The sequence below is a fragment of the Podarcis erhardii genome, assembly GCF_964252035.2.
Source record: "Podarcis erhardii genome assembly, chromosome: 6".
NCBI lineage: Eukaryota > Metazoa > Chordata > Lepidosauria > Squamata > Lacertidae > Podarcis > Podarcis erhardii.
This window is the reverse complement of record NC_138510.1, coordinates 31,286,999-31,296,735: the sequence shown is the minus strand read 5'-3', so window position 1 is coordinate 31,296,735 and position 9,737 is coordinate 31,286,999. Positions and strand designations below refer to the sequence as shown.

At 43.6% G+C, this 9,737-nt stretch overlaps 1 long non-coding RNA gene across 1 annotated transcript; it reads left to right on the top strand.

Annotated features, from left to right (window-relative positions):
• Nucleotides 1–3,028: 3,028 nt before the first annotated feature.
• On the top strand, nt 3,029–8,661 carry LOC309343397. Its single transcript, XR_014157260.1, has 3 exons — nt 3,029–4,047; nt 5,662–5,755; nt 7,098–8,661. It is a non-coding gene; the product is annotated as an uncharacterized lncRNA (long non-coding RNA).
• Nucleotides 8,662–9,737: the final 1,076 nt, after the last annotated feature.

Sequence of the window (9,737 nt, the reverse complement as noted above, 5' to 3'; positions counted from 1 at the left end):
TTGCTCACCACTTTGGATACTTTTAAAAATATAAAGTGGTATATAAATATTTCAAAATGAATAAATAAAATGGCCCTGGTTTCTAACTACTGATGCTACCAGTCAACACATTTTCAGTTCTATGAGCAGTGGATTTGCTTCTTGGATTCTTGGCGGTCCACAGTTAAACTATGGATGCTTTAATGGCTACCAACATAGATGGCTTTAAAAGCGGATTGGAAAAATTGATGGAAGATAAAGCTATCTAGATGGCTACTAGCCATGATGGCTGTGCTCTGCCTCCACAGCTGGAAGCAGTAATACTTCTGGGTACCAGTTCCTGGAAACCACTGGAGGGCAGAGTGCTCTTGTGCTCAGATCCTGCTTGCAGCTTTCCCATAGGCATCTGGTTGGCCACTGTGAGAGGAGGATGCTGGACTGGATGGATCATTGGCGTAATCCAGCAGGCTCCTTGGAATGTCATATGTTCCCTGCCACTTGGCCTGGGTGGCAGTCCCACAAATGAGTGGGAGTGAACTTTGTTGTTTGAGGACTATTCAAGAGTGGCCAACTACATCATACCATGGCTAGGTCCAAATAGGAAAAATGTGGTTACATCATTTGTATTTGGTGAGAGGCCAAATTTGTATTTTGTCAGATTTGGTTCGTTCATATTAGATCCCTTCTCTGTGGCACTGCTAGTACACAGGTTCCTAATTCCTCGTGTTCGAGAGCTGACTTCCTAGGAATAGGAGACTCTGCCAATTTCAGTTTCTTTCAGTTTCCGATTTTTCCAATTTTAAGTTCTGTTCTCCACATTTCCACATCAGTTTACAATTAAAAAAAACCCTCAAGAAAATTAATCAAGAGTTTTGGGCAAATTTCTCCTAATATAGACATTTTTGTACACAATTTTTCTTAATATACACATTTTTGAAAAGCAACTGGACCTAATATAATGCATTTTTGCATTCCCCCCCTCACTGTTATATGCATCTTTGTTCACATTACTTGGCTGAAGAACTCACAGTTTGCCACATCTTGTAGAAGTGCAAATTCCAGATGGCTGGGCTTTGCTTTACATATTGTTTCATAAAGTGTGACTTGGGTAACCTTGCTTTTAAATGTGAACAAATTCCCCTCCCCTGTCCCATGTGTAATTACCATTAATGTAAGGGTGTGATTGCAAAGGGACATTCTTCTGGGATTGCATATTCTCATCAATGGCTGATAGTCCTTATGGCTATAACTTACCTCTGGGATCATACATGCCTCTGTATGCCAGTCACAGGAGCAACAACAGCAGGAGCTAGTCATGTCCTTCTTGTGGGCTTCCCACCAGCATCTGGTCAGCCACTGTGGGAAGCTGGATGCTGAACAGGATTGGCCTTTGGTCTAATCCAACAGGGAGGCCTCTTCTTCTGTTCTTCTGCTTTGATCCCTGCTCTCCACATCTGCATGACAGATGTAGAAAACTGCAGCATACCTTAGTCTGCATCATACCTGCTATGAAAGTACAGAACTGGAAGGAACAGAGCCTTCCATGCAACTGTGCCCTAATAAAATTTCAGATGAAGCTGCAGAGGAAAATGTTGACTACGTCTCATTTCTTTGATAAGTACTGGGGAGTACACAGCCGTCCGCCTGCCAAAACAAAGGGTCTGAGATAGGAACAAGCAACACAGTGATCCTTTCTTCCTCCTGGAACATATAATGCAAAGCCATTGCTGACTGCTTTTTTCACTTAAAAGACAACAATGCAAAGCAGACGCAACAGAGACTTGAATAATATTTTACCAAGTTGCTGAATATCAGGGGGTGGGCTGCATTATATCAGCCAATCCCCTTTCTTGGTTTGCTTCTGCCTGCCCTTCATTACTGCTGCCGATTGACAGAGAGCTGTGTTGAGCAGTATACAGCTGTATACGACCTCTGAAGCCATGATGATCTCTGCTGAAGGCGGAGTGTTTTGCCTAACCTCTCTGCCTTTGAAGTGAATTCCCATCTGCTAGCACAGAAAGGAAATATTGTGCGAGGTGTGGGCTGCTCTTATTGATCTGCAAGCTGTGCGGAGGTTCTGCAATTGCTGAGGTCAGGTTGGAGCATAAATCCTTTCTATCTCTCAAAGCTCCCCAAATGTATTGGAATTAAGTATAAAATGGAGACCTGAGCTAGTGGAACTGGGCTAAAGTCCACTTAAGCCTGCATGCTGGCATACTGGGTGCCTTAGCTGCTGGACCCACCAACTGCTTTTTTAGAGCAGAGAACCATTGGTCGCTGAAGCGTATGTGAAACAATTGTGGTTGACAATATTATTTTAAAAGTGGGACTTGCAGCAAAATGTTGCAGTGTAGAGTGCTCCTGTTTAGGATTCCAACCTGTCAACCATACCTTCATCCACAGTTCCACACCATAATTTTCCATTTCCCTCCCAACAAACACTAAACAAGCTATGGCCATTAAACATCCTCAGACTTTACTGGACTCTGTCTGGTGTGTGTGTGTGTGTGTGTGTGTGTGTGTGTAGGAGAGAAGAGTTAAGAACACAAGATTCCTGCTTTATAAGATGAAAGTTCTATCTGGCCCAGCATCCTGTTCTCACAGTAGCTAACCAGATGCCTATGTGAAGACCACAGGACATGAGCACAACAGCATTTTCCTCAGTTTTACTTCCCAGTGACTGGTATTCAGAGGCATATTACCTCTGATAATGGAGATAGTACATAGCCATGATGGCTAGTAACCACTAACAGTCTTATCCTCCATTTAATTGTCCAGTCTTTTTAAGTCATCCAAGTTGGTGGCCATTACTACATTTTGTGGGACCCAATTCCATACTTTAGCTGTGTGCTGTTCTTCCTTTTGTCAGCTGTAAATCTTTCAACATTTGGCTCTATTGGGAGACCCCAGATTCTAGCATTATGAGAGGAGAAGGCCTAAAAATTCCTCTATCCACTATCTGCACACCATGCATAATTCCATGCACCTCTGTCATGTCCTCTTTTTTTCCTACACCAAGCTCTGCAATTTTCCACATAGGTGAGTTCAATTTTGTTGCTCTTTTCTGAAACATTTCCAGCTCTGTAATATGCCCTTTTTGCGGCGCAGATATCAGAACTGAACAGAGCATTCCAAGTGCCTCTTCTCACCCTGGCATTTTCCATGTGTGGCAAAGCTTGAAAAGAAATTTTAATTTCTGCAGACAGGTTAAGAAAGCTTGGAGCTATTGGTGATCTCTTGGCCAATGTGATTAGGTCAAGATCACAAAATATTCCGTTCAGCAACACCTCTCCCAGCCACTCACATGGGGTGGTGCTGAGTATGCATGGCAGGAGGAGCACCATGCTGACTTTAAGAAGCACTTTGGAACACCTGATCGTTTGTGAGGTGCTGACTTGCTGCTATGTTATTGCAGCCTAAGGGCAAAGATATTCACAAAGTTTTAGAGCAGTAACACTGGGTTCATCACTTAGAAAGCAAGCCTCACGTTGCAGTATAGGCTTTGTGCACATGATAATTTATTCTAGAATGAATGGATCAATAGATCTATTCAGACATTTTGGCACCTGAAGTGGACCCCAAAATTGTGCCCCACTCCCTGCCAGGGAAGAAGGGGTGAGGAAAGGTTTATATCAAGAATAAGGGGTGAAGGAAGATTGATGTTGCGATCTGCTGTCCCTGTGAATCCTGCCACCTGAGGCAGTCACCTCTCCTTGCCTCATGGTTGGGCTGGCCCCGGATCTATTGCAGATTTATTGCCCCTGAAAAGTGCTTCTTGCTCTAAAAATGTTGTTTGTCTTCAACCACTTGTACAGCAGGTCTTCACTACATTTACAGGAGGTGGTAAATGGGCAACTTCTGAGGGAGAACTCTTTAGCCCTTCAGCAGATGGCAAAGGCAAAGCGCTGCCCTGGAATAATGGGTGAGATGCTGTTGAGAAGTACTCTTTCCACCACCAGAGAGGCATCCTTCATTCAATTGGAGTTGTCAGCTGTCTTAATTTTGCCATGGCGGTCATGAATAAAGAAACATTGCTTTCAGGACAAGCAGATGTCTTGAATTTGTAAGGTATGTATGTAAAAGGAAATAAACAGTGTTTGAACTGTTCAGAAATACAAATTCTATCTTCTACACAATCCTCTCACATCTGCCCCCTATCCCACTAGCACACATGGCTTATGACTGAATTGCTATCATGTCTTGCTCAAAAAAAACCCTCCAGGAACTTTGAAGAGGTCAGGAGGCATTTTCTTGAGTTGGCCAGTGAGATTTTTTTATTTCCCTAGGTGATTTAAAAAACCCATCCCTAAAACAAACTCATTGATTTGTTGTTGATGTTGAGGATCATAATTTTTTTTACAGGTTGTTGTTGTTTAGTCGTTTAGTCGTGTCTGACTCTTCGTGACCCCATGGACCAGAGCACGCCAGGCACTCCTGTCTTCATTTTATTATTATATTTTAAATAACCTTTAGGACTGGTGTTTGGCATTAGTACTCTTATTGTGGTTATGTATGCCTAACTCAACCCCACTCCTTGGCCTAAGTGTAACAGAACTGACCAATTGGCTGGGGAGAGGGCAACCTTCGTCTGGATTAGAGAGAAAGCTCCCCTTGGAAATACTACCTGCAAATTGTGTATCTAGTCCAGAATTGCCAAATCAACATTCCCAGCCTCACTATGGGCTTGTAGTGTTCTAAAGCAAAAGCTGCACATTATGTTCTGTTGGGTGATGATGCTGTTCTTGGGATACTGCACCATCCTTGAAATTGGCAGGCATCTGGCAGCTCTCCTTTCCTCACTTTGTTCTCAAATCCCTCTGTGAGCCCCGCTGCCTTCTGCCAATTTCACAAGTTGACAGAGAGAGTGAGAGAGAGTTTGCAAACGGCTGAACGTTGCCCTCACTGCCCATCGTTTTCTTCTGCCTCGCTTGCTGCTTTTGAGGACAAAATTGATTGTGGCATTAATTGGTTGCTCAAATTCATTGAACAGACACCTAATTGTGCTGGAGGACTGATACTGACACCATTCGAGAGGCCGCTGCCCTCATTCCCTTTTGCTCACTTTTTATGCCTGAACGGAGGGAGACTCTGCAATCATTTGGGCAAGTTGCAGAGGAAATGCAGGCTCATATATCTACCTGCTGGTTTGGAGCCAGTAGCAAATCCTTCTAAGTGTAGCCTTCCCTAAGCCATGACTGCTCTTCACCTTTAACACTGATCTCCCCCATGTTGCTGCTAATAATTGTGTGGTCTTCAAGGAGCTCTTTCCATCCAAACAATAATTTGGGCTCTCAGGAAATTAGCTTTCCCAGTTTCTCTGTTCAACCATGAACTCTTAAGGGCCGCACTACACATGATAATATGCATTAGCTTTTTAGTGCAGGTGTTCAAAATGCACATTGTATCGGCTGGGGCTCATAATTAAGGGTATCAGCACAGGTGTGTAGGTGTGTAGAGAGAGAATTCAACCCTTTTCTCCATTGCTGTAGTCCTGAGGAATACCGTTCCTCCGAAGCTGGTGTTTGCTTTGGCAGGAGGGAGAGGGAGAAAATTCCCCATTGGCACATTTAACATCACTTCTTGTTTGGTCCTGAAAGGATGTCATGACTGTATTAGCCCATCCTGCTAGCTGAATTGGGGAGCATCAAGATCCCATCCCATCGTTCATATCTGTTGTCATAGGCATCCATGAAAAGAGAGCATGACATCATAGAGCACCATCAGGACCTGACAAGAACATAGATGAATATTAACTTTACAGGTGTTTCACTTAAAGGTGAGCCTCCCTGATTCACAATTTCCTGAACAATATACAACCACAGCCATCCTTCAAAATGCGCACTTCTCCAAATTTTTGCAATATTCATGTTAAAATGCTGGTAAATTTCCACGAGGACTTTAAAAATAGCACAAACTAAAGTGAAGAAGTGGACAACTCAATTTAAGATGGAAAAACGAGAATATGGGAAGAACAGAAATTGACAGATTCATTCATCATCTAGTCACTATATGTAAAAAGTTCTGAAGTTCTTCTAGGATTTTGTAGCTCTGGAAGCAGTGCCTAGGTAAAGGTAAAGGCACCCCTGACCGTTAGGTCCAGTTGCGGACGACTCTGGGGTTGCACGCTCATCTCGCTCTATAGGCCAAGGAAGCCAACGTTTGTCCGCAGACAGCTTCTGGGTCATGTGGCCAGCATGACTAAGCCGCTTCTGGCAAACCAGAGCAGCACACGGAAACTCCGTTTACCTTCCCGCTGGAGCGGTACCTATTTATCTACTTGCACTTTGACGTGCTTTCAAACTGCTAGGTGGGCAGGAGCTGGGACTGAACAATGGGAGCTCACTCTCTCATGGGGATTTGAACCGCCGACCTTCTGATCGGCAAGCCCTAGGCTCTGTGGTTTTTAGACCACAGCGCCACCCGTGTCCCTGGCAGCAGTGCCTAGGAGACTATATTTAAGGGGGCCAGCTGAAAAATAGAGCAGAATTCCTGCTTCTTTAATAGTTTAGAACAGGATAGGCAAACTCTGGCCCTCCAGATGTTTGGGACTACAATTCCCATCATCCCAGACCACTGGTCCTGTTAGCTAGGGATTATGGGAGTTGTAGTCCCAAACATCTGGAGGGCCGGAGTTTGCCTATGCCTGGTTTAGAAGCTACTGTGGTAATTAAATGGTATATCTATTTATTACTAATTGTGTAGAAGAGGGAATTTGAGCAGGTGTAGCTTGCATGACAGATTCTTAAGGCTGTTTTAATATGGACACTTGTCTGCACAATAAATGGGCATTTGTTTGGTGCAGAGCCTGGGTCTTCCTTCAGGATGTGCTTCTTTTGTGGGCATATTGCATTTACCAAGTAGTTAGCTCCCTACTCCCCCACTCCATCAAATCCCGGTGGATTTAGTGGATGAGACCAATAGTGGGTCCAATGGTCAAGAAGGCAGTTTCTGCATGAGAGAAATGAGAGGCAGATGGGGCTTGTCAACTTGGGAAGGTAGCTCATCTAGAAGAACGAAGACTATGATCCTAAACCTCCGATGCCTTGTGGCTATACTCATTTGTGAGAAAAGCTTCAGGAGTAAACTCCAAGGAACAATTCATACTCACTGTCTTGCAGGACATCTTCAGGAGAAGAAACGACTCAGAAGTAAACCCTACACAAATCCAGAGTGGAATCCCTAAAATGGTGGGATGGTGCCTTGTATGTCTCCTTCCAGCAACTCCTGCAGCCAAGCTGATGCCAAACATATTACAGTATTCTGCTTTCCTTTGGACATCAGTAAGGTTGGGGGTGGGAGGGTGTGTTCTCATCTAGACAGCCCAGGATCTCCATATACACTGCTCAGTCTTGCTTAGTGCGGCAAGCCAGACACTTTTGTGTTACCTGACCTCTAAAATCAGACCTGCCAAGGAGCGTGTTATATACAGTTCATATTTTATCAAAGATGTACAGCAGGGCTGGGAAACCTGTGGCCCTCCAGATGTTGCTGGACCATAATTCCCACCATCCCAGATAGGCCAATATTTTAGTTTTGTGGCAAAAGTACTGTTTGGTCAGATTTAAACTATGGCTTCAAATCAATTTGCAGCCGTATGGAGAGACAACTGCCTCGCTGCCAGGGCTTCTGACACAATATAATGGTGGAGTAGACAGACCCATTGATTGCTTTAGCATGCTGTGCCTGCAGCTGCTGTGTTCAAGTCACATGACTTCCTGAGATGTGCTGAATGCCAGCTTTGATTTACACGCTGATAATGTAACATTTTATGAGACACAGAGCTACAAACTACCGATGCAGGAGGACAGCCAAACAGAGAACACACACACAAAAGCAGCAGCAGATTTATCCCCAAGTAAATGTTTAAATGCTTTTCTAGTGGAAGAGACTCTGCTTTTGTGTCCACACTGTAAATGCTTGTTGAGATGAATTTTATAGAAACATTGAACTCTGGTTGACTATTGCTAGATATCTTTTTGAAATTACCAGTGCAAACAGAACCAATGGTGGGATTCTGATGAGGCTAGGTTCATAGGCTTGGGGTCCTTTTTCTGAAATAGAGAAATTTTGGGTTAGTGAAAAGTGGACAGGGTCTGAGTATTGACAGATAATTTCAGATGGAGTGCAAGTAAGTGCTCTGATGGTAATGTGCATTATTTCACTTGTATCAAAATGTGGAGAGTGAGCATCATTGATTGACTCGGGACTGATGCTACCAGGAAATATTCCTGCAGAGGGCACTGAGTAAGCCTGAGTCCTCAGTTTACCAGGGTTGGTCACTGCAGAGGCTGAAGGAGAAGCAAAAAGCCTGATGGAAAATAACAGCAAAGTTTGAAGAGCTATGTTTCCTGGTAATCATCAGGCAAGGTAAATTGGAAACAGCTACAAATTGTGCATATACACAAATGAACAAAGCCTTAGGGAAAGCAGTAAGCATGGGATGCTCAGTGTAAGTACAAGCTTAGTAGATACCACTGCCTACAGATGCAAAGAAGATACAAACCAGAATAAAACAGAGACAAAGGACCATCTGTAATACTGTTCCCTATTATAATATTTTCTCTCTCAAAGGACAAAGCATCCGGAAAAGAGGCAGGGAAGTAAAAATGTTAAGATGCACGGCAATATGTAGATTTGAAACAAATTAGGACTATAAAGTGTTTCAGAGAGAAATAAAAAGCTGTGTGTGACCGAGACAGAGAGGGGGGGAGAGATTGTTGTGAGTTGTGGTGGGGTTAGGGTATATGAGGCCTTGAGTTCCTTCTAATCCCCTGGATCTATCAAGGGTTGAGATCTGGTGGTGGATTCAGTTGTTGAAGCAGCCAGGCCAGTTTCTTGGAAATGGACCCTAAGAAAGGATGCTGCTCTGTGCCAGAGAGCACCTGGCTGGTAGTAAGAAAGACAAAAGCTAGAGTTGTGTGTATGAGCTGAACTAGAAGCAGGCAGAAGCCAGAGAGTGAGAGTCATGATCGATTTCTGCTTGAATCCAAGGCTGTGGCGATGGGAGGAGCAAGACCTTCTGCGTATTAATGCTGTGAGCCCCTTCATCGTAGGCTCAGGTTATGTACATGTGTAAATAAACCATTTTTCATAAATACACCATTGCCCCTCATTCCAAGGAAACCAAACCCTTGGTAAGCACCTAGAGCATCCTGGAATCTTACACTGCTCAGAGATTGGGATGGTGTGCAACATTACATTGAAAAATAGATACTTTGATATTTTAGTCCATAAGGCTAAAACTAAAGGCTTCTGACCTCATAATAGTGATAATTTCCCCATTTGCCATCTTATTGCATAACTGCCCATTTTGGAAGGTTGTGTCAGTTTGAATGACATGTTTGCTGTGATCAGATGGCACTCCAAAGAGAATGAACACTGAAATAATAATAATAATAATAATATAATATCGCACCCGTCTGGGCGAAAACATATAAAACATAGTAAAACATCAAACATTTAAAACTTCTCAATACAAAGCTGCCTTCAGATGTCTTCCAAAAGTTATGTAGTTCTTTCTCTCCTTGACATCTGAAGGGAGGGCATTCCACAGGGAGGGCGCCACAACCGAGAAGGCCCTCTGCCTTTTCCCCTGTAACTTTGCTTCTTTCTGCTTCTTCTATGTTGTAGTTTGGAGTTATTGTTGCAACAATAAAGATCAGGCTTCCTGGCTGCTGGTTTGCTTCAATATTTTGGCTGTAGTCTTGTTTGACTGTCCCACCTAAGCCTGTGGAACTCACGGCTGCACAGTGAAGGCT